Here is a 23,106-nt window from a genome sequence, read left to right on the forward strand (position 1 = left end):
GCTATCAGTTCAGTGTGTCCATGTGGTTGATTATCATATTTTTCCACCTCATTTCCTCCAGAATTTGCCTTTGGTGAGCTGGAAGTCTGGGTTTGTTTCCTGCCAAGGTTTCATCTCAATTTTTATTCTGTTGTTGGTGCTATTTTTTACTTTAATTCCTGGGCTGATATTTCAATATTTCCTATTGTGAATGTCTTTATTACTGGTGTTTAGAGCCCCTGTGGAGTGATTGCCTCTCAGAGATATCTTCCTGGTGTAGCTGGACTTTTTAGGCTTTGAGTCTCTAACGACTCTTGGGCAATCTCATTTTCAGTATACCAGGGAGGACAACTGATTAGATCAATCATGAAAGCTTAGTCTAATTGACACAAGCAGCATCAAACACAGCTTAGAAAATGACAGTTTGTAGTAGCAGTTAATCTGTCACCTTTAACCACTCAACCTATATCAAAATCTAGGGCCAGCCCAAAATATGTTTGTAGTAAGTAAACCCTTCAATATGGCAAATTTACACTTCAGGATAAGGATTTAGAAGGGGTTGGGGAGGGAGGAATAGAGAGATAGAAGTGGAGGAATAGAGAGATAGAGGTAGAGGAAAAGGTTAGAGGTGAGGCTAGAGGACATGGGAGGATCATACAAATTGTGAGAATCTCTTGAAGACAGGAGGAAGAGACAGAGTGAAAGAACAGAGACAAGTACAGAACAAACTGACAACAATGGGGAAGCTAGAAATTGTATTCACCTTCCTATAATCGTGACAGTCAAGAGGACAGAGAGAGAAACAATTCAGAATGGGACAGGAGGACTAGGGATTTAGCTCAGTGGTGACTTGAAAGTGCAAGGTCCTAAGTTCGATACCCAGTACCAAAAAAAAAAAGAATGGACAAGAACAGGAGCAAAGAGGGAGAGAAACATAGAACCAGAAGGGACAGAGAGAGAGAAAAAGAAAAGAAGAAGAAAAAAAAAAAAAAATATATATATATATATATATATATATATATATATATATATAACAAAAACAAAACAAAACAAAAAAAGGTCTCCCTCAGGCTATGTCTCTGCTATCCTGATAGACAATGTGGGCAGCAGTGTGCAGGTCTAAGTCAATTAGTCTCAACAAGCCAACTGTAGTCTACTGAAATTCAGGCTGATTTCTGGCTTCAAGTTGAGGTCCCTGAGCTCCTGCAAGTTTAAATTCTGCAAGACTCTACTGCAGGTTCTAGCTGGCCTTCCCTCTAAGCAAGTCCAGGTTTTTATGGGAGGTGCTGATCACACCAACTTACCAACCATGATGGTCCAGTGTGCTTTTATTGAAGAGAATTTCTTCACTTTCCCAGTGGGCTTCAGTTTTCATTGAGGAATATCAGAGAGGCTCTCCCTGTTGTTCACTTCTGCTCTATCTTCTGGGGCTCATAGCCATGACCTTTGTGTTCCACCTGGCACTTTTGTGGTACAGATTCAGATACCACATGTCCCCCACATGGTGAGGTCCGGCAGGATGGCTGCTGGCATCTGTGGGTTGGGTTCCAATGAGGCAGCTCTAATCTATACATTTTTATGAAGTATAAGTGATGTTTTGATTCATGCATACACTGGATATTGATCAACTTAGAATAAGTAGCATGTTCATTACTTTAAAGACTTTTCTTTTTTTATAGGGAGTGCATTTAAATTTTCTCTTCTAAATATTTTGAAATGCATTATTGTTAATTATATTCACACCATTGTGCTACAGAACATGCAAACTTAGAACCCATCAAACAATAACATTCCATCCACTGACTTCCCCTCTCCTCCAGTCCCTGGTTACTACTATTCTAACTCAATCTTTACACATGTTAGGCAAGTGTTATTTAACTGAGCTTCATCTGCAGCCTAAGGTCAATTTTTAATTCTTATTAACCCTTTGTCAGATATATAGTTTGTAAATATTCTCTCATGTTGAGTAGGTTCATTATTTGCTCTATGGATTTTATCCTTTGATATACAGAAGATTTTTCCTTAATATAGTCCCATTTATCAATTATTGTTTCTGTTGCTTGTGTGTTTAGCATCGTGCTTTTAAAAATTACCCAGGTCAATGTGCTGAAGCATTTGCCTTATGTTGTCTTCTAGCAGTTTTATGGTTTCAGATCTTACAATTAAATCTTTACTCCTTTTAGTTGTTACTGAAGGACCCTAGTTAGCAAGACAGACTCCATATTGCTGCTGAACAACCCACCTGCCTGCCTTTTAGATGAACTTAGAAGGAGAAAGCTTAGAAACCTCTTCCCCTTAGAAAGTCTCTTTAGAAACAACAATTAATCAACTATTGTTTTACAAATGTTCTAATGGCAAGACATTCTGCTTCTGTACCTTTTGCTTGCTTTACTAGTTCTATCCCATAGGGGGGCCTAGAAACTGTTGACCTCAAAGGTGTATAAAACTTGTTTGTCTCCTCCCAGTCAGGCTCGAGTCTGATCCTTGGCTTGGGTCCCAGCCGGTAATAAACTCCTGTGTGGATTTAATGTCAGTCTCTGGTTGGTTCTTTCTCGCTGGGTGTAACAGTTACAGTATTTATAACAGGTAAGAAACAGAAAGGATTAGTTTCATTCTTCTGCATATAGATACCCAGTTTTCCAAGCACCATTTATTGAAGAGACTGCCCTTTTCTTACTACATGTTCTTGTCTACTTTGTCAAAACTAAGTTAGCTCTAAATGCATGGGATTCTGTGTAGTCTATATTGTGTTCCATTGGTCCCTGTGTCTGCTTTTATGCCAATACCATGATGATTTAATTACTACATCTTTGTAATATATTTTGAGTGTGAGACCTCTATCTTAGTTCTTCGTGTTCAAGATTACTTTAGCTGTTTTGTGACAATTTTTTTCTCATTCTGCAAACAATGGCATTGATATTTTTCTCCAACTACTGAAATTATCATATAGTTTTTGTATATATCTTAAACAATTTTACATTCCAATTATGGCTCCTGTGTCTCATAGTAAATGATATTTTTAATGTTCTGTTGAATCCTTCTTGCTAGCATTCTATGGAAATGTCTGTGTATATGTTTATTAGGGATGTGGATTTTTTGTTTGTCTTCAGCTTACCTGCAAAGTGGTGACAAACCTATGGCATGCATGCTGCAATGCACTGTTTGTATCATTGAAAGCTCAGATAGATTTATGCTTCAATTTTTTTGTTGCTATTGAATAGTTTGAGAAGAGCTGGTGTTTGCTCTCTTTAAATGTTTAATAAAAATTATTAATGAAGCCATCAGGCCTTGGGCTCTCATTTTTTTAAATTCATTAAGTTTATTGGTACATTTTAGGTATGCAGTATGATGACATACATCACTGAGAATTTGTAGCTTTATGTCATAAATCTTGGCTCCTATTTTTCCCTATACCCTGCCCTCCCTTCCACCCCTCCCTATTTACAAAAACTTTGTTTCCATTTTTTCCTTTTGTCACTTTTTCCTTTCCCTTCTCCTACCCCTCCAACTTCCCCTTCTCCTTTGGCTGTTATCTTCCTACTTCATATTATCTATTTTACATTTTGAACCACCAGCAGAGTGAAGAGACAACTCACAATGTGGGAAAAATTTTTTATCAGCTGTTCCTCAGACAAAGGTCTACTATTTAGAATATATAAAGAACTTAAAAGAATCAGACCTCCCAAATTTAAAGACCCAATCCAAAAATGAGCATCTGAAATGAACAGACAGTTCTCAGACAAAAAAGTAGAAATAGCAATAAACATATGAAAAAATGTTCAACATAACTGGTCATTGGAGAGTTGCAAATGAAAACAATGCTGAGATTCCAGAAAGAATGGCTGCTATCAAGAAATCCACCAATAACAAGTGCTGGTGGAGCTGTGGAGAAAAAGGAACCCTTCTCCACTGTTGGTGGGAGTCTAGACTGGTCCCATTTGACCCAAGTATTCCCCTGTTGGGCTCTTCTTTGATGGAAGGCTTTTCATTATTGATTCAATCACATTCCTCATTATTAGTCCCTTCAGGGTTTCCTAAATGTTGTTGTATAATAGTTCCTAATGAGTTTTTGTATTTCTGTGGCAACACTTGCAGTTTCTCTGTTTCATTTCTGATTTTATTTGAGCCCTCCCTCTCTTAATCTTAATTAGACTAGATAAAATTTTATCAATTTTGTCTTTTAAAAATCAACTTCATCTTTTGTATTAATTTTTAGTCTCTAATTTATTTCTTAATTCTTTTTGGTTTGACTTTATTATTCCCTTATTTTTACTAGTTTTGAGTGTAAATTCTTCTTCATGCTGTATTATTAGATTATTTTTTGAGATCTTTCTATTTTTTCATATAGATATTTATTGCTATGACCATCTCTCCTAGAACAACTTCTGCTGTGTCCATTACTTTTGGCATGTTATGTTTCTATTTTCTTTTTTAAATTAATGTGTATTTTATTTTTTTCTTCCCCTTTTATTAGTATATGTTATGATATACAATAAATACATTCATCATGGGGTATTAGTACAAATACATGGCATATCTTGATCCTTTTTACTTCTCCTTCTGCTCCCCCTCCTTTTCCCCCTTCCCAGATCCCCTTCTATTTTCAACAGCCTCAAGAAATTTAATAATTTCTCCTTCAACTTCTCCCATGACTCACTTGTTCAGGAGCACGTGTTTAAGTTCCCATATATTTATGCAGTTTTCAGACTTATGGTTTCATTCTATTGTGGTCAGAAAAGAGAGATATGATTTTGATATTTTTGAATTCATCAAATCTTTTTGTGCCCTAAAATATGATCTGTCTTGAAAATGTTCTGTATGTAGTCAAAAAGAATGTACAGGACACAGCTGTTTGATATAATGTTCTGAAGATGGCTGTTAGGTCCATTTTGTTGCACATGTGGTTTAAACCTCATGTTTCTTTAGGGTTTTTTCTTATTTATATGATCTGTTCATTGATGGAATTGTGTGTTAAATTGAAGTCTGTCTCTCCCTTATGCTATGCTACTATTTCTTTTATATAGTAGTGTTATGGCTCATACCTACATGTCCCCCCAAAGTGTCATGTAGTCATAGTTGGGGCTCCTTAGAGGTGGTTGGATCTAGAACGTGTGATGCTGAGATCAGGGGTGTGTGATTACCAAATCAGTCCACTGTTTGGTTTGGCATAGCTCTGGGTAGGATTAAATGTGCCCCACCATAGGCGTGATTGCTTCCCACCCTAAGCATGGGTAGCCTGGATAAAATATGAGGGACAGAAAGAGGACCAGTGTGGTTGTTTGCTGCTTGTTGCTTATTGCTGCTGCTGCTGCTGCTAGTTTTCTGCTGCCTGCTCTTCAATGCTCCTTTGCCATGACACTCTGCCTTGGAGCAAGCCAATTATGGACTGGAATCTACAAACTGTGAGCCAAAAAAGCCCTTTCCTCCTTCAGCTTTGAGTGTCAGGTAATTTGTCTCAGCAACCAGAAAAGTAACCAAGACAAATGACATACTGATGCTGGATGCATATATTTATAATTATTATATCTTCTTGTTCTGTTGATCTGTCATTATATGTTTTATATGTTTTTACTTGAAATCTATTTTATGTGAAAGAAGTATAGCCACTCCTCCTGTCATTTGGTCTCCATTTGCATGGAATATTCTTTATCCATTCATTTCCAGTCTGTGTGTCCTTACTATTGAAGTGGATCTCTTGAAGGCAGCATATAGTTGCTACTTATACTTTTATCCATTCTGTCACTCTATGAAGAATTTTATTTGAAGAATTTAACCCCTTTACATTCAAAGTAGTTACTGAGAGCTGGGAATTTACATCTGCCCTTTTATTGATTAATTTTTAATTGTTTTGAAGACTGTGTTCCTTTCTTCCTCTTCTGCTGTCTTCTTTTGTGACTAAGTTGTTTCTTTTAGCAGTATGGTTTTTTGGTAAATATTGCAGGTTTTTGCTTTATGGTGAGCATGAGACTTACTAAAATCTCAACAGGCAATGTTTTAAAATAGTAAGTTCATACTGAATACAGAAAAAAATGCTGTATTCATTAACTCCATTGTTCCACTATTGTCTTTCAACATCTTGGCTGTTTTTATACCCTTTGTATCATCAAGCAAACTTGGAAAATTGTTGGCAGCATTTTGTTTAATATTACCCTGAATTTCAAGTTGGAAAAATTGACATTTTAACAACATTAAACTTTCTAAGCTATAAACACTACATGACTCCATTTAAATGTTTTCTTAAATGTTGTAGTATCTAGTGAACATAACTGGCACATATCTTACTGTATTTATCTTTAAATATTTGATGTCTTATACTATTTTGAATGTTTGTTACTAATATAAACATGTAATTTATTTTATTTCTATTCAGAAAAACTGCCATCTATTCATTCTAAAGATATTCTTAGTGAATTTTAAATTTTTTTCTGTATATTCAAATTATATTCTTTATAATAATGCTTGCTTCACTTTTTAATATTTATGTTCAATTTATTTTGCACTACAGATCTGATTAGGGCCATGATATAAGGCTGATCAGAAGAGATAAAATAGGTTCTTAGTAGTGTTTAACGGTAGGGACATTGGAAGATGTTTAGAAAAAGATAAGGTCATTAGGGTGAAGACCCCATGATTGAATCCTGGTGGATTTATGAGAAGATGACAAGAGGTCATAACAAGTACACATAAGTGTGTATTTCCTGTCTCTTCCCATGTGATATAATGTATCACCTCAGGACTCCACAATCAAGAATTCTATCACCAGATGTAATCTCTACAGACCTTAGACTTCAAGAACCATGAGCCAAAATAGACCTCGTTTCCTTCAAACTTACCCAGTCTGTAATCTTGTGTTATTAGCAGCAGAAAACAAATCAATATAATCATGAAGCATAATGCTTTTGTAATATGCTGTTAAATTTAGCTTGCTAATATTTTGGTTGCAGATATTTGCATTTATATTCATCAGGAATATTGGCTTATAGTTTTCTTATATATTTTCTGTCTCTGGTATCAGGATAATGATACCATTATAAAATAAATAAAAGTATTTCTTCCTCTGCAAATTTTTGGAGGAGTTTGAAAATAGCTGACATTAATTCTCTTATTAAAATTTTGTAAAATTTACATTGCTAAGCAGCAGATTCTAAGATTTTCTTTGTTAGCAGGTTTTCAGTTGTTAATTCAATCCTTGCTAGTTATAAGTCTGGTCAGATTATGATTTCCTTCTTCCTGATTCAATCCTGGTGAGTTGCATGTTTCTAGGAATTAATGCGTTTCTTCTAGATTATGCAATTTGTTGGCATATAGTTATTCATAGTATTCTCCTATAATCCCTTTAATCTTTGTGACATCAATTGTAGCATCTCTTTCACTCTTTTTAAATCTTCTAATTTTTAAAAAATTCTTTCTATGGTTTGAATGCATCCTCTCCAAAATTCATGTTGAAACTTAATCTCCATGGTGGTGGTGACAAAAGTGGGGTCTTAGGGTATGATTAGGTAACAAGGAGGCTGAACTCATAAATATTTTAGAGCCTTGAAGAAAGGATTAAGACAGCACAGTCATCTTTTCTATTCTTCTACTATGTGAGGGCATAGCATTTAACTCCTTTTTGTCTATCTTTTCTTCCTACCCTGTGAGCATCCCTACAAAGAAAAGACTTTCACCAGAAACTGAGCCAGCATATTTCATCTTGGACTTTCCAGCCTCCATGAATATGAGAAAATTAATTTCTATTGTTACTAATTACCTTTTGTTAGGTATTGTATTATACCATCACAATTAGACAAAGATATAAGTTGGTATGAGAAAATTGGAGTTTTGTTACAACACTTATCTAAAAATGTAGATGTAACTTGGGATGGTAATGGGTAGAAACTAGAAGAGTATGAAGATGCATATATGAAAAACCCTAGGTTGAAATGAACAGAGAATTAAGAGTGATTCTTGTGATGATTCAGAAGAGAAGAAGCCTTGGTCTTCTTAGAGATTGATTGGCTGTGGTCAAAATGATGATAGCCATATGGGCAGCAAAGGGCATTTTTATGAGATCTTAGAACTGAGGGATATTTTCTGGAAACTGAAGGAAATGTCATTCTTATCACAATGTAGTAAAGAATTTGGCTGAATTGATCTTGTACTTTGTGAGAGGAAGAATTTAAAAGTGATGATGAAGATATTTGGCAGAAAAAAAAACTCTAAATAAAGTTTTGAATCACTGCATGGCTTCTCTTACCTGCTTACAGTAAAATACAACAAAAAAGAAACAATTTAAAGAAACAACCTAAATCAAAAGTGAACCAAAACATAAGGATTAGAAAATTATCAGCCTTGCTAGAATGTAAAAGATTAAAAAGAAGGTGTGCTAAGGAAAGAATCCAAGAGTATGACCAGCAATGTTTTGATAAGGACATTGATGTGGACAAAAGGAAACCAAAAGCTATTCACCAAGACAAAAGGGAGAATTCTCCTGAATGTACTGCTAAAATCTTTAAGGCTGTCAATTATGTCAAATGCCAAGAGTGGTAGTGATGCAGGGGGAATAGATGTAGCTCCTAAACCTACTAGATGTCTGATGTGCCAAGTTCATGTTCCCTCAAATCAAAGAATGAATCTGAAGAATGACAGAGGTTAAAAGTAGGAAATTTTGTTGAGAGAGACAGGAGGGGACCTGGAAAGTGAGTTGCTACAGACTCTACTTACAGGGGAGATTTTATAGAACAAAATCAAGGGGTGGGTATAAGGTAGGACAAATCTACGATCAACCTATAGGATTGCAAACCTAGTCACATAAGTAACATTGACTCAATGGGGAAGTAAGTCATGTAGTAAACATAGATGGATGAAATCATTAAGCTTGATCAAAAATCCATAGTTTTAGTCTTATCTTTGTCTTAGAAGTCTTAGTGTTAGTCTTAATGGGTGGGAAAAGATGGCCCACCCTCAATGAAATAATGGTTTCTTTATGGAAAGGTATGTAGGCATTTCATCTTAATTTTGAGGCCTGATATTCAATGGATATGCCTCCAGCTACAGTTTTGGTGTGTTTCCATTTTCTAAACTAACTCTTGAGGGCCTAGCCCTGTTGGACTGCTTGCAATATTTCCATTTAACTTAGCTGTCTATATCAGCATGGCCCTATGAGAAGAAAAACTTCAAAGGAGCATTCTGGAATATCAGTCAGGACTTGGGACACAGTGCTTGCTGCCTAGAATTCCCTCAAGTCTCTTCTCCTTGGAATCTAGTGTAGTGCTCCTAGGCTACCCCACTAATAGCTCAAGTAGGTACAAATCAGGTCACTTGTATTAAAGGTGTAGGTTGTAAATCCTGGCATAATCTCTGCTGGGATGACTCTGCAGATATCAGAGCGCAAAGTTGTAGAGGCACAGTTAACTCAAACTAGGTTTCAAATGATGCCTAAAAGATATTTGGAGCCCAAGCAGAAAACTTCCACAGGGCCACAGTGTCTTGTTAGACTATGAAGTTAGGGCCAACATAGAGAGTTTCCATGAGGAAATGGTTATTGGAACGATGTGAGCAAGAAGATCCCAGGTCACCAGCAAGCAACCCAAGCCTGGCAAAGCCCTAGGTGCCGCACTCCAGCCTGTAAAAGATACAGCATGGGCCACACCCAACAAAGCTGTTCTTACAAAGTTCTGGGGATCCAATCCCAATGCAGTATATGTGGAAGGTGGGTTATAGAGTCAAAGACGGTTATTCTCAAGCCTTAATATTTAATGCTGTCCTCCCTGTTAGATCTTAGATTTACTTGGAACTCATTACCCCTTTCTCCTTGCCTATTTTTCTCTTTTGGAAAGGGAATATCTATCCTAAGTCTGTGTGACGTTGTACTTTGGAACCATGTAACTTGATGGATTTCCCTCTCATAAGGGAATTGGCCTTAGGATGAATCATACATTAAGTCTAATTCCTATTTATATGGATGATATTTAGATGGATTTATGCTTTAATGTTGATGCTGGATTGAGTTAAAACTTTTGGGAACCATGCAAAGGAAGAGAATCCAACAAAAACAAAAAGTCATGACAATGATTAGTCAATACATATTGGTTAAAACCATCAATATTAACAGTTTCAATTCACCAATCAAAAGAAATAAACTGGCAGAATGGGTGCAGAAGCAAGATCCAACAATATGCTGCATATAAGAAACAAACAATTCAAAAAGAAACTCATACACTGAAAGTTAAAGGGTAGAAAACAATATTCCATGGAACAGGAACCCAATAAACAGTAGAACCAGCTATCCTCTTTGCAGATCAAATGGATTTCAAACCAACACTGATTAAGAGAGACAAAGAAGGATACTACATCCTTGTAAAGGGAACAGTCAAAGAGGAAGAGATGACAATCTTAAATATATATGCACCAAATATTTCTGTGCCCAAATATATAAAATAAATACTAATGGACATGAAAAATCAAAGAAGCACTAATACAATAGTAGTGGGGGAACACAGTGCCCCACTGTCACAAATAGATAGAACAACTAGACAGAAAACAAATAACAAAATACTAGAACTCAATCAAACTCGAACAAATGAACTTAACAGATGTTTACAGAGTCTGCCACCCCACAAAATCAGAGTACACATTCTTTTCAGCTATACATGGGTCATTCTCCAAAATAAACCACATACTTGCTCACAGAACATGTTTAAGAAGTGCAAAGGAATTGAAGTTATCCCCTGTATATTATCAAACCAAAGTGTGATAAAATTGGAGATCAACAGTAAAAGAAACCACAAGAATTTTATAAACACATGGAAATTGAACAACACCCTTCTGAATAACCAATGGGTCAGAGAGGAAATTAAAGAAGAAATCAGACAGTTCCTTCAATTAAATGACAATGTCAGTACAACATATCAGAATCTATGGCACACAATGAAAGCAATCTTATGAGGGAAATTCATAGCAGTGAATACTCATATTAGGAAAACAGAGCAAGCTCAAATAAACAACCTGATGCTGAACATCAAACTTCTAGAAAAATAAGAGAAGGACAAACCCAAAGGTCGTCCAAGGAAGGAAATTATAAAGATCAGAGGAGAAATCAATGCAATGGAGACTAAGAGAATGATACAAAAAAATCAATGAAGCCAAGAGTTGGTTCTTCAAAAGAATCAACAAAATTGACAAACCCTTAGCCAACCTTATCAGAAAAAGGAAAGAAAAAGCCCAAATCCATGCAATTAGGAATGAAAAGGGTGAAATTACAATGGACCCAGCAGAAATCCAGAGGATCATCAATACCTACTTTGAAAAACTATATGCTAATAAGATGGACAACACAGAAGAAATGGACAGATTCCTACATGAGTATGAATTACCGAAGTTGAATGAAGAAGACCTAAAAATTCTAAACAATGCAATATCAATCAATGAAATTGAAAACATAATGAAAAACTTACCAAGAAAATACCAGGTCCTGATGGTTTCACTGCTGAATTCTAAAAGACATTTAGAGAAGGACTACTGCTACTACTAAATATTGTATGAACTTTGTATGTTAAAAGAGAAGCTCATTTCAGATTCCTAAAGAAAGAGACATTTCACTGTTATTTTGAAAAGTCATCTTTTGATTTTGTTGGTTTTCACTTTTGGCATTTGTATACAAGTAACATTGGCAGTGACATGAAAACTTTTGTTATGTGAAAATATTTAAGTCAGAAAATTGTTAAATAATATTACCTTTTTCCAAAAAAAAAAGGAAAGGGAACCAATACTTCCACATTCATTCCTAGAAGCAAGCATCATCTTGGTCGCCAAAACGGAGAAAGACCCAACCAAAAAAGAGAACTATAGGCCAATCTCACTAATGAACATAGATGCAAAAATCCTTAATAAGATACTGGCAAATAGAATGCAGAAAATCATCAAGAAGATCATACACCCTGATCAATTTATCCCAGGGATGGAGGGATGGTTCGACATAAGCAAATCAATAAATGTAATACACTATATTAATAGAGCCAAGGACAAAAGTCATATGATCATCTCCATAGATGCAGAAAAAGCATTTCACAAAATCTAATATGCATTTATGATAAAAACCCTACAAAAACTGGAATAGACAGTCTCTACCTCAACCTGATAAAGGCCATCAGTGAAAAATCAACAGCCAATATCATACTAAATGCTCAAAAACAAATCCTTCACACTAAAATCAGAAACAAGACAAGGATGTCCACTATCACCACTCTGTTCAATATAGTTCTGGAAACATTAGCCACAGCAATTAGACAAGAGAAAAAAATAAAGGAATAAAGATTGGAAACAAAGAAATTAAATTGTCATTATTTGCAGACAACACGATACTCTATATAGAAGACCCCAAGAACTTCACTAAAAGTCTTCTAGACTTAATATCCAAATTCAGTAAAGTAACTGGATGCAAGGTCAACACACAAAAATCAATAGCTTTCCTGTACACGAACAACAGACTCACTGAAAGAGTAATTGGAGAAACAATTCCTTTCACAATAGCATCCAAAAAATTGAAATACCTAGGAATCAACCTAAAGAAAGAAATCAGAGATCTCTACTCTGTTAACTAGAGCATTCTGGAAGATGACATGGGAAAGTGGAAAGACATCCCTTGCTTCTGGGTAGGAAGAACCAATATAGGGAAAAGGCCATAATTCCAAAACTGCTATATAGATTCAATGCAATCCCAATTGAAATTCCAGCAGTATACTTCACAGAGCTAGAGAAAACAATCCAAAAATTCATTTGAAACAAGAAGAGACCTCGAATAGCAAAAGCAATTCTTGGCAACAAGTCAGGGTAGGGGGTATCACAATCCCCAACTTGAAACTATACTACAAAGCTACTGTGATAAAAACTGCATGATACTAGCAAAGAAACAGACCTGAGGAACAGTGAAATAGATTAGAAGATGGAGAAACAACTCCAGACATACTCAGCCTCCTCATCTTTGACAAAGGAGTCAACTATCCTCACTGGAGAAAAGGTAGCCTCTTTAATAAATGGTGCTGGAAAAATTGGGTTTCAACTTGCCAAAGATTCAAACTAGACCTATGTCTCTTACCATGCACTAAACTAAAATCAAAATGGATTAAAGATCTAAATATTAAAACAGAAACACTAAACCAGCTGGAAGAGAGCTTAGGTAGAACTCTTGAAGAGACTGGCATGGGAAAAGACTTCATGAACAAAACCTCAGTGGCATGTGAATTAGTACAAAGAATCAACAAGTAGAATCTCTTCTTACTAAAAAGCTTATGCACAACAAGAGAAACCACCAGCAGTGCGAAGAGATAACCCACAATGTGGGAAAAACTTTTCACCCACTGTTCCTCAGACAAAGGTCTACTATCTAGAATCTATAAGAACTTAAAATAATCAGACCTCCCAAATTTAAAGACCCAATCCAAAAATGGGCATCTGAAATGAACAGACAGTTCTCAGACAAAGAAGTAAAACAAGCAAATAAATGTAAAAAAATGTTCAACATCTGTGGGAAATGGTAGAATTCAGCTATCTAGTTGTAAGAATATATCATAAGAAGTTTGTTAACTAAGAGAATTAAGTCTTTTCTGGGAAATTCCACAAGTCTGTTTGTTAAAAGAATGCCAGAAAACTTTGAGATCTTGTAAAAGTCTCACAGGAGAAAAACAGCTTTTCCTAGTTTTCTTATTTACCATTTTCCAGGATCAGAGGACCGAGATCCAATGACTCTACGGGTGGTAAGAGAGATACGACTCACTATGCACATCTGTGATGTTTATGGTGGGCTAGTGGGCTTGATTTTTGGCTAAAGTCATCCTGCTCTCTTCATAAAAAGATCTGATAGAAAGAGGGCTGCAGTGTGCTCCTTGATGTATGGGATTGGTGAACGGAAACAGGGTATTTGTGAATTCTCCTGTAGCTTTTATGAGTCACTTAAAGTCATTGGTTATCATCAGAGGTGAAAATCAGAAAGACAATAGCCAGAATAACTAAGCTGCTTTCTTACATGTATAAAGACCTTGCTTCTTTCCTTTGTGATTGTCCAATAGTGCCAGAGGAATAAACTGCTGTTCATCCCCCAGGCTGTCTCCTTTTCTTTCTTTAAAAGTCGGTGCTTTCTGGGGTTCCAGGTGTCCCTCAAGAGAGATCTTTATTAAAAATAAAAATCAACAAACATCACTGATCATTGAAGAGATGTAAATGCAAACAATGCTGAGATTCCACCTCACCCCAAAAAGAATGGCTGCTATCATGAAATCAACCAATAACAAAAGCTGGTGGGGCTGTGGGTAAAAAAGAACCCTTCTCCACTGTTGGTGGGAGTGTAGAGTGGTGCAACTACTGTGGAAATCAGTATGGAGATACTAGGACTAGAAGTCCCACTTGACCCACCTATTCCCCTGCTGGGTTTCTTCCCAAAATAATTAAAAGAATCATACCACAGGTATATATGTTCAACGATGTTCATAGCAGCACAGTTATTTAGCTAAAACTTGGAAACAGCCCAATTGCCCATCAACTGGAAACTAAAGAAAATGTGTTTTTTATAAAATAGAGCACTACTCAGCCATAAAGAATGAGAAATTTGAGACATTTATAGCTAAATGGATGCACATTGAAGTGATACTCTTAAGTGAAATAAATAGGACACATGTAAATATGGAATATTTCTCTGGTGTGAGAAATTGAAAGTGTAAATAAGGACTAAAATGTACAATAGGTAATGTGAAATAGGAAGGAAAGATGCAAAGGGGAAGGGGAAGTGGGAGGGGTAGGGTGAAGGAAAAAAGGGCATTGAATTAACATGAGAAAATGAGAAAATGAAAACAAAGTCTTTGTAAATAGGGAGGGATGGAGGGGTTGAAGGGAGGGCAGGGGAATAGAGAAAAATAAGAATCAAGATATATTATGTAAAGGTACAAGTCTCCAAAGATGAGTGTCATTATATTGTATGCCTAAAATGTATCAATAAAAATAATTTTTAAAAATCTTTTGGGGACCACTGAAATAGCATGATGTGATTTCTTTGTAAGTAGAAGAATTTTGGTGGCCAAAATTGAAAAGCTTTGGATGAATGAAGACCTTCTTTCAAAATTTCACATTCAAAGTTATTATCAAGGCCCGGGGATTTAGTTCAGTGGTTCTGTCACCTGCTTTGCAAGTGCAATGACTGGAGTTTGATCCCCGGTACAAAAAAAAGAAAAGAAAAAAAAACAAAGTTAATATCCAATACAGCAATATTAAGAACTAGGGCCTCTGAGATTAGCATCCTTTAAAAAGAGCTCAAGGCTGAGAGGAGTGCTCTCTTGCCTTCCTGTCTTTCAGCAGTGTGGACACCCGAAACCAGGGGCCATCCTGGAAGCACAGACCAGCCTTCAACTGACATTGATTTTGGCACCTTGATCTTGGACTTGCCAGCCTTCAGACATGTAAGAAATTAATTTTCATTGTTTATAAACTATCCACTCTACAGTATAAAATATTTATTCTAAAGTATAAACTGTTTGCTCTAAAGTATTTTGTTAGAGCAGCACAGACTAAGACACTTAGTTATCCAGCTAAAGTTTTGTATTTTGTTGATCTCATTGACTTTTTCTATTCTGTTTCATTTTTCTGCTCTAAGTTTATTTACTTTCTTCCTTCTGCTAACTTTGGGTTTATTTTATTCTTGTTTGTATAGTTCCCTGAGGGGTGTGTGTGTGTGTGTGTGTGTGTGTGTGAAATGGTTGATTGAGATTGTGTGTCAACTTGAGAAGTTGGTTAAGAGAAGTTTAACTAAATCAGCTCTTCCACATCCTAGGGTATGAAGGGCCCATCTTGAGGCAGCTCATAAACTGGATAATGCAAAGGGGACACGAGGAAAGATACTGCTGCTTCTGCTCCTTCAGGGGAATTCCAGTCTTTACCTTGGACGTTATCTCCTGGCTTCCAGCACAGGCTCATCAGCCTCCTGATATTGAGGACATATCAGGGACATTGAAGTGAGCTCCAGGCAGTCAACTAAATACTTCAGTCTCCAGTGTGCAGACAAATCCTCTGGTTTCTTCCTCATCCAACTCTGTGGGTGGCTATTGTAAGCCAATCTTGTAAATTTATATATATAAATATGCATATATGTATATATATATATATATATTTGTATACCTTGTGTTATATCTGTTTCTCTAGCACATACTGGCTGATACAGTGTGTTAGTCAGTGTTGCATCACTATAAGGAACATCTGAGATAAATCAATTTATATGAAAAGAAAAGTTTTACTTAGTTTTCGAGGTTTCAGTCCATGATCTATTGGATCTATTGGTCTGGGATATTGTAAGATTACACATCATTCAGAAAGAACTGCCTGCTAAAGCAAAATAGATCACGTCATGGATGCTGGGTGAACATATATTTATCATATTTCTACTTTTCTAGGAAATTTGTCCTTTTTATCATTATACAGTGGACCCTCAAGTTATGATAGGCCTAACCTATGAACAACTTGGGTTAATTAGGTTAATGGAAGATTCATCTGCCTCTTATTATTTAGTGTGTACCCAGGTAAACATCCAGACCTCAACCAACTTGAGTTACAGCCCTCTGAACCGATCAAGTTCTAGGTCAGGTGTTCACTGCATATTATACTTCTTCTACTCTTTTGACATTTTTTGACTTAAATTCTCTTTTGTCTGATATAAATGTAAACAACCTTGCTGTCTATTGCTTACTATTTCCATAAAAGACCTTTTTCCTCCTTCCTGTGTGTCCTCAAATGTATGTCTAGAGAGTACAGTTGAATCTTGTTCTATTTTATTTTTCCTTTCACCCTTTCAACCATTGTATGTCTTACAACAGTATTAAATCCATTTAGATTTAAATAATTATTAATAGGGAAGGACTTACTAACAGACTCAGACATGTAATTGTTCATTTTGTTCATTGTTTTCTATCTTGTGGCTCTTTTTTCCCCTTTTCTGTTACTATCTTGCTTTATGTTTTGTAGTGACATGCTTTGTTCACTTTTTTCTTTTGTATATCTTCTACAGGTATTATTTTGTGATTACCATGAGGCTTACACAAAACATCCTATATTTAGAAAAATTTATTCTAAGTGGATATATGTTCATTTTTATTCTGCATATTAAGTATGAGGGTAAAATAGATAATTAAAAACAATCAAAGCTTGAGAGATTTTTTCCACACTTACTAAGTAAACTATTAATTTTTTCATAAGAAAATGAATTGAACCAACAAGGAAAGTTTAACAAAAACTACTGTAAAGAAATAAATTTTCAAATTTTGGGATCAATCTGAACAAATATTGACTCTAAAAAAAATTGTGCTTTATAAAAACTAAATAAAAATAAAATAACGAAGTAGAACACATAAAATGGGAAGATTAAAAGAAATTCAACCTTTCTAACTTGTGGATATTTTTCTGGAGAAGCATAAAATAGCAATTAAATTAGGCTGTAAATTTAGGTGTGATGCTTTTATAATAACCCAAATATATTTTTTAAGGCCATAATCACAATAAATATTATATCCATGTATTCCTTTTCTGTCTAACCTCATTTCAGGAGTTAAAGAAAGTAATAAGATACCAACAGGTATTCTATATCTTTCATACCACAGAAATGTATTACTAGTGATGCTATTTCAATGATTATCAGCCTCTCCAGAAGGCTCTGAGGGCCTTGCTTATCTTTCTACCAGAAGTTAAATATTTCCTCCTCATCCATCCCAACATCCTCTTTTTAAGCTTTATTTAATATTTGTTCTTTTTATTTCAAACCAAAGTAATACAGGATAGTTATTGATATGAATCTGAATTACCTAAACAAAGTGTTGCCAAAAAATATATACTGGATTCCACATTCCCAGAAATGAGCTCTAGACAAGTTTTTATAAAAAGCATTCTCTCCTAAGTCATTCTGAGCCACAGCCCATGATTATCAAATGAGATCTACTTCCATTTTCCAGGATACTGTGCAGAAAATATCATTTATAACAAGGTTCTGTCATATACCGAATCGACCCTGAAAAGTAACTTCAGAGAAATTCCAATAGATCATGCTTAATGTATAAAGTGATATCTTTATACATTAAGATATGCATGTGTACCAACTCCCTATAATAAATGTAATCATTATGCACTGCAAACATGTACTAATAAGAATAAAATTTTAAATTAAAAAATATTTTTCAAGCAAAATATACTCACAGTGTAGTGATAAATTATAAAAGAAGCATATCATTGTGGTTAATTCATTGTCTTCATTTTTATTCTAATGTGTGTTTGTTTGTACGTATACTTTTTACTACAAAATTAATTTCATGTTCTCAACTTCCTTCATATCATGTTATGGTATGGCCAATTTTTAATGCCTTTATAAAAATCTTCCAATATTGGAATTTTTGTTTTATATTTTATCATACAAATATATTATGATTTATTTTGCCCATCTACACTGTTGAATAAAATAGTTCTTCATTTTTACTGATTAATAATTATGTAAAGTTCTTTAGCATATCTCTTTATAGTCATATTTGATGATTTACTTAAGAGAGATTCTTAGGAATAGAATTAGTGAAGGTGAACATTTTTAAGGCTCTTCATTCCAGACATGTTTTTAAGGGATATGTATATTTCTTTGTGGAGGGACATACTACTTGGAATATCTACATTCTTTTACTGAACATTACGAAATGTGTGGTCTAAGAATAGAATATTTTAATTTTCATAGAGTATGCTGGGGTCAAAAAGAAGTAAGAGACTTGAATTCTTTTTGCTTTATTACAACTTACTTGCTCTGTAGTCCATAACAATTCACTGAAATATTTTGTTGGGAAACTGCCTCAGGGTTTTACCAAGTAAGGAAGAATGGGAAGGATCACTCTTAGACTATGCATTATAAGACTAAAGCAGACAAAAGATACACATAATGAAGAGTTGAATTTAACACATAAATCCAAACAAATGACTTGTTTTAGGAGTGATATTGCATTGGATTATATTTAAAATATATAAAAATGGTTCCAGAAATTGAAACACCTTGTTGCCTTTCATAGGCAGGCATTTTCTTTTGGTTTGAAGTTCTAAAATTTTTCATTATATCAAAGTAAGTTATTTTCTTTTTCCTATTCTTATCAGGGGCTGTGCAAAACCCCTGACCACTTGACTGAGGGTTCAGCAAGGATAAAAGACAAAGACAAAACATAGACTAAGGATTGGTTCAACGGGGTCCAGGACTGTCAAAGCTCTTATCCAGCTAAGAGCATGAGGCTCTGGAAGTGCCAATATTTATTGATCACACAGCATTACAGGGGCTGTAAAGGCAAATGGAGAGAACAACAGGGGCTAAGGTACTAATGAGAACAGGCTTGTAAAAGGGAGGAATAATACATTCCTGTGAAAGACAGGTAGTGATTAATGAGTAACCTGTGTTTTCTTTAGCTGACATTTGTTCTGGTAGAAGGGCTGCAGAAGAGTCATAAAATCCTGAGCTACAGTGTCATCTTGCTATCAGAGGCATCACGGTTTCATCAATCATTGAAACCTCAACTGTGACCATTGGCATAGGGAGCTCTGTTTCTGTATGCCAGCCGAAGGCTCTTTTAGCAAGTCATGTAGGCCTGGGAGAGACTCACAATTTAATCAATAGAAAATTTACAAGCCAATTCAATAATATTTTATACCTTGTTCAGTATGGTTTCAAACTGATCTCCAGCATACTCCTTTCTCAAATGCTCATTTAAACCTAATATAAGAAATAGTTTAATTTTTTTAAACCATTGTCACTGGGCTGGGGAGTCCAAGAGATTCCCAAACTTAACCCACCTCACTGTAGCAGGCTCACTGATTCCCTTTTCAAAAAAAGAATTTTCAGAATGCATCAGAAAGATGCACAAATGGGGTTTATTAGGCAGAAATAAAGAGAGTAGGGCAGATGTTCAGAGAAGTGAGATCCAGTGATTGTTCTGGTAGAGAAGGAATGTAAATCTGGCCAAGAACTGTTTACATTGAGGCTGTCCTTATATCAGGGCCAGGCTCCTACTCTTACTGTCTTAATTGAGCCAATTTATGGCCTTTTAGTGACTGGTCCATTATGGAAGAGGTGTAAATTTAGCCAAGGAATCTCAGCATGGTGCTGTCTTAGGTGACTTCAGCCAGGGTCTGGAAGTTGCAATTTTCTTACAAAATACAATTTTCAGTTATGATTTCCTTGTCTCCTTCCCACTTTTTATTTCATCTATCCTATCTCAGTATGAACAATAGAATAGAATTTCTGAAAACTGAGAAAAGCCTATTTGATTTATCTCTTTTTGAGACAGGGTCTCACCATGTAGCCCAGGCTGGCCTTGAACTCACAGCAATACTCTTGCCTCACCCTCCTAAGTACTGGGATTACAGGTGTGCACCATCATGCTGGGCTAGAAGAGCCTAGTTCTTTTTTTTTTTTTTTTTTTTGAGTTTAAATGCACTTTATTTTTAGACAACCTACATGACATGTTTTTTTTCCCTAAAAAACAGTGTCTTCCCTCCAAATAAATCATGGTCAAAATAAACAAAGCATTCAAGATGACATCAGTCCCATTTGTCTAAAATCCTGGTGTTGTGTGGATGACAAGCAGCAGCCAGTTATGACAAGTGATAGATCCAAGATAACCGCCAAATCCATTAACATTTTTCCATTTCTAAACCATCCTTAAAGAAAATCATAAATGGGGGTCACACCATCCTCACGGTAGTCCAGGAGAGCAACCATGCCATCTGGATTCATGTTTGCACCAATAAAGAACTGATAGTTTTTGAAATTAGCAAGGATGTGCTTGATTTGTTCTGCAGCCCCTGTCATAAAAGGCTTTACTCTTTCTGGTCTTTGTTCTTCAAGTATGCCTTTGATTGATTTCATATAATCTTTGATGTACTTCTTGTAGGCCTCTTTTGTGAAGCTGGTTTCCTGCAAGTGATGGTTCATGACAATATCAACACCAGTGACTACCGTGCTTTCAGTACCGTCGCCCTCCGGGCCTTCAGCAGAGGCATTTCCACCAATGAGAGAGTCATCAATGTTACCCTCTGTTCTACTAACCATCTTGCCCTACACCTCCAGGCACAGCCCGCCAGCGATCTCCTGGATCTTGTAAATGTCGGAGAACACCTCATCCTGGCTGATGAGGTCCCGATAGATAATCATGATAATGGCTGAAGGGAGACTTGGCCGTGCTAGCTTAGCAGGACCCTGGAGCTCAGAGCTAGCGCGGTGCAACCCTAGCGGCGCACGGGGGGAGGGGGGAGCGGGGGGGAAAAGCTAGAAGAGCCTATTTCAAATGAAACATCTGTTGTATTTTTTAATCTTGTAGAAACTTCTGGTAATTTATAAAAGTATTCTTTCTGCAACTATTTGTGAATACTTTGTATGTGTCCAGAGCTACATTAGATAATAAAGATTCAGGAAACAATATATCTTGGTGAGTCATAGCATAGTGACAGAGATAAACATGAATACAAATTGCTGTAGTAGGATGGATAGGAACTATTGGACTTGAAAGAATATTCAGGCTAAACTAAACAATGACAAATTGAGCCTTGTGATTAGGACTGGAAAAACCTCTCAGAGGAGGTAACTTTTGAACAGACAAAAAGAGGGAGGAAGAGAGAGAAGGAGGAGGAAAATAAAGGAGGAAAGGAAGGAGAAGAATACAAGGAAGAGGAATAAGGGGAAGTAGGGTTCACAGATTAAAAAGAAGAATTGTATTAAAAGCAGAGAAGATAACATTTTGAATTAGAAGAACAACATACTATGAGTGGTTAGAAAGTATCCCTCATGAGAAAATTCTCTACTAAAATAGATTTGATCACTGTTTGACATCAGATATCCTTTCTTTTCTGCTGTAATCCTTGGGAGATTACTAGAAATTGTTGTATTTGGTGCTTTTTCAGGAATATTTTATATGACTCTCCTGTACTAAAACAGACTCTCAAATGAAATATAAAGAAACATGAAAAAAAAATCATTCAATGACTGTGATAGAACCAGAGGGTTATAAGCCTTCAGGATTTGAGAAGTTCACCACAACAATCAATTACGAGTAAAACTTGAAGAAGTTGATAAAAGAGACAGTTTTCTGCAGCTTGCACCCACTGCTAAGGAGCAGTATCTCCAAAAGAGCTGAGCAGAGTACAGAAGAGGTTGGAATTCTTCCCAGTTCTCTCTGAGTTTCTGATCAGGACTTTGATGTCTTTGGAATGAGGCATGGTACAAATACAAAGTATTTAGTACTAACTTTTCTCAGAAAAATTATCTCATAGAAAAATTTAAGAGCTGAACATTAAAATTTCAACCTAGCCAAAAAACATTCTTTACTTTATGATGAACAGACTTCTAAATTAAAAAAGAAAAATTAAAATGTTATGAGCAATTAACATCTCATCTTCTGTGGTGTTTCTGTACAAATGCCTATTAAACATTAAGGTGGATCATGGGCGACAACACTCCAGGGCTGTGCAAAGAACAGAGCATATCAGTTGCTATCATTTGCCTGCATCAGTAGATGCTACAGGTTAGATAATGAAATTCCTCTCCCCTCTCAATTTACATCTGTTTCTTTCTCCCTTTTTTTCTTTACGTCTTCCTCCCCAATGAAAACTAAATTTAGTGACTTGAAAATTACATATAAAAAGAGATAAACTGCAGAGAGATTTATTAAGAGAGAATGCAATGCTAGTGATAGGTCTCCCACTACCTCAGCAGCTATTATGCATAGTAGCTGCCCTCTTCCTATCTTGCCTTGCCCTCTCCCCTGTGTGACATCATGCCAAGATGGTTGCTCCCACCAAAGAATAAACCCTTCTTCCCATCATGCCCCTGTTCCCACCTAGAAAGTAACCTAATATTCGCTCACCTCCTACCACTAGTGACATCACCGATTCCTCCATTCCCTAGTCACTACCTCACTCAACCCCACCTCAGCCCCTACAAACCCCACCCCAGTCTCTATAAAAGACTCTCCCTGCCCTGGCCATATTGCTTTTGCCTCTCCTTTGTTCAGAGACATCCCGGCAGATCTATTCCCCTAATAAAAGCTTGTTGTGGCCTGGTCTGGGCTTGGTTTTCGGCCCTTTTACCTAGAAAAGTTAGAAAAG

At 36.0% G+C, this 23,106-nt stretch overlaps 1 long non-coding RNA gene and 1 pseudogene across 2 annotated transcripts in view; both read right to left on the reverse strand.

Moving 5' to 3' along the window:
- LOC147830438 (uncharacterized) overlaps positions 1-23,106 on the reverse strand; it is a 184,147-nt gene that overhangs the window by 61,005 nt on the left and 100,036 nt on the right. The gene's annotated exons all lie outside the window — the stretch shown is intronic.
- LOC101714014 (translationally-controlled tumor protein-like) lies at positions 20,405-21,178 on the reverse strand (annotated as a pseudogene).

The sequence above is a fragment of the Heterocephalus glaber genome, unplaced genomic scaffold (assembly GCF_053883595.1).
Source record: "Heterocephalus glaber isolate CG9 unplaced genomic scaffold, H.glaber_assembly_v1.0 deba00000122, whole genome shotgun sequence".
In the NCBI taxonomy this organism is placed as follows: Eukaryota; Metazoa; Chordata; class Mammalia; order Rodentia; family Bathyergidae; genus Heterocephalus; species Heterocephalus glaber.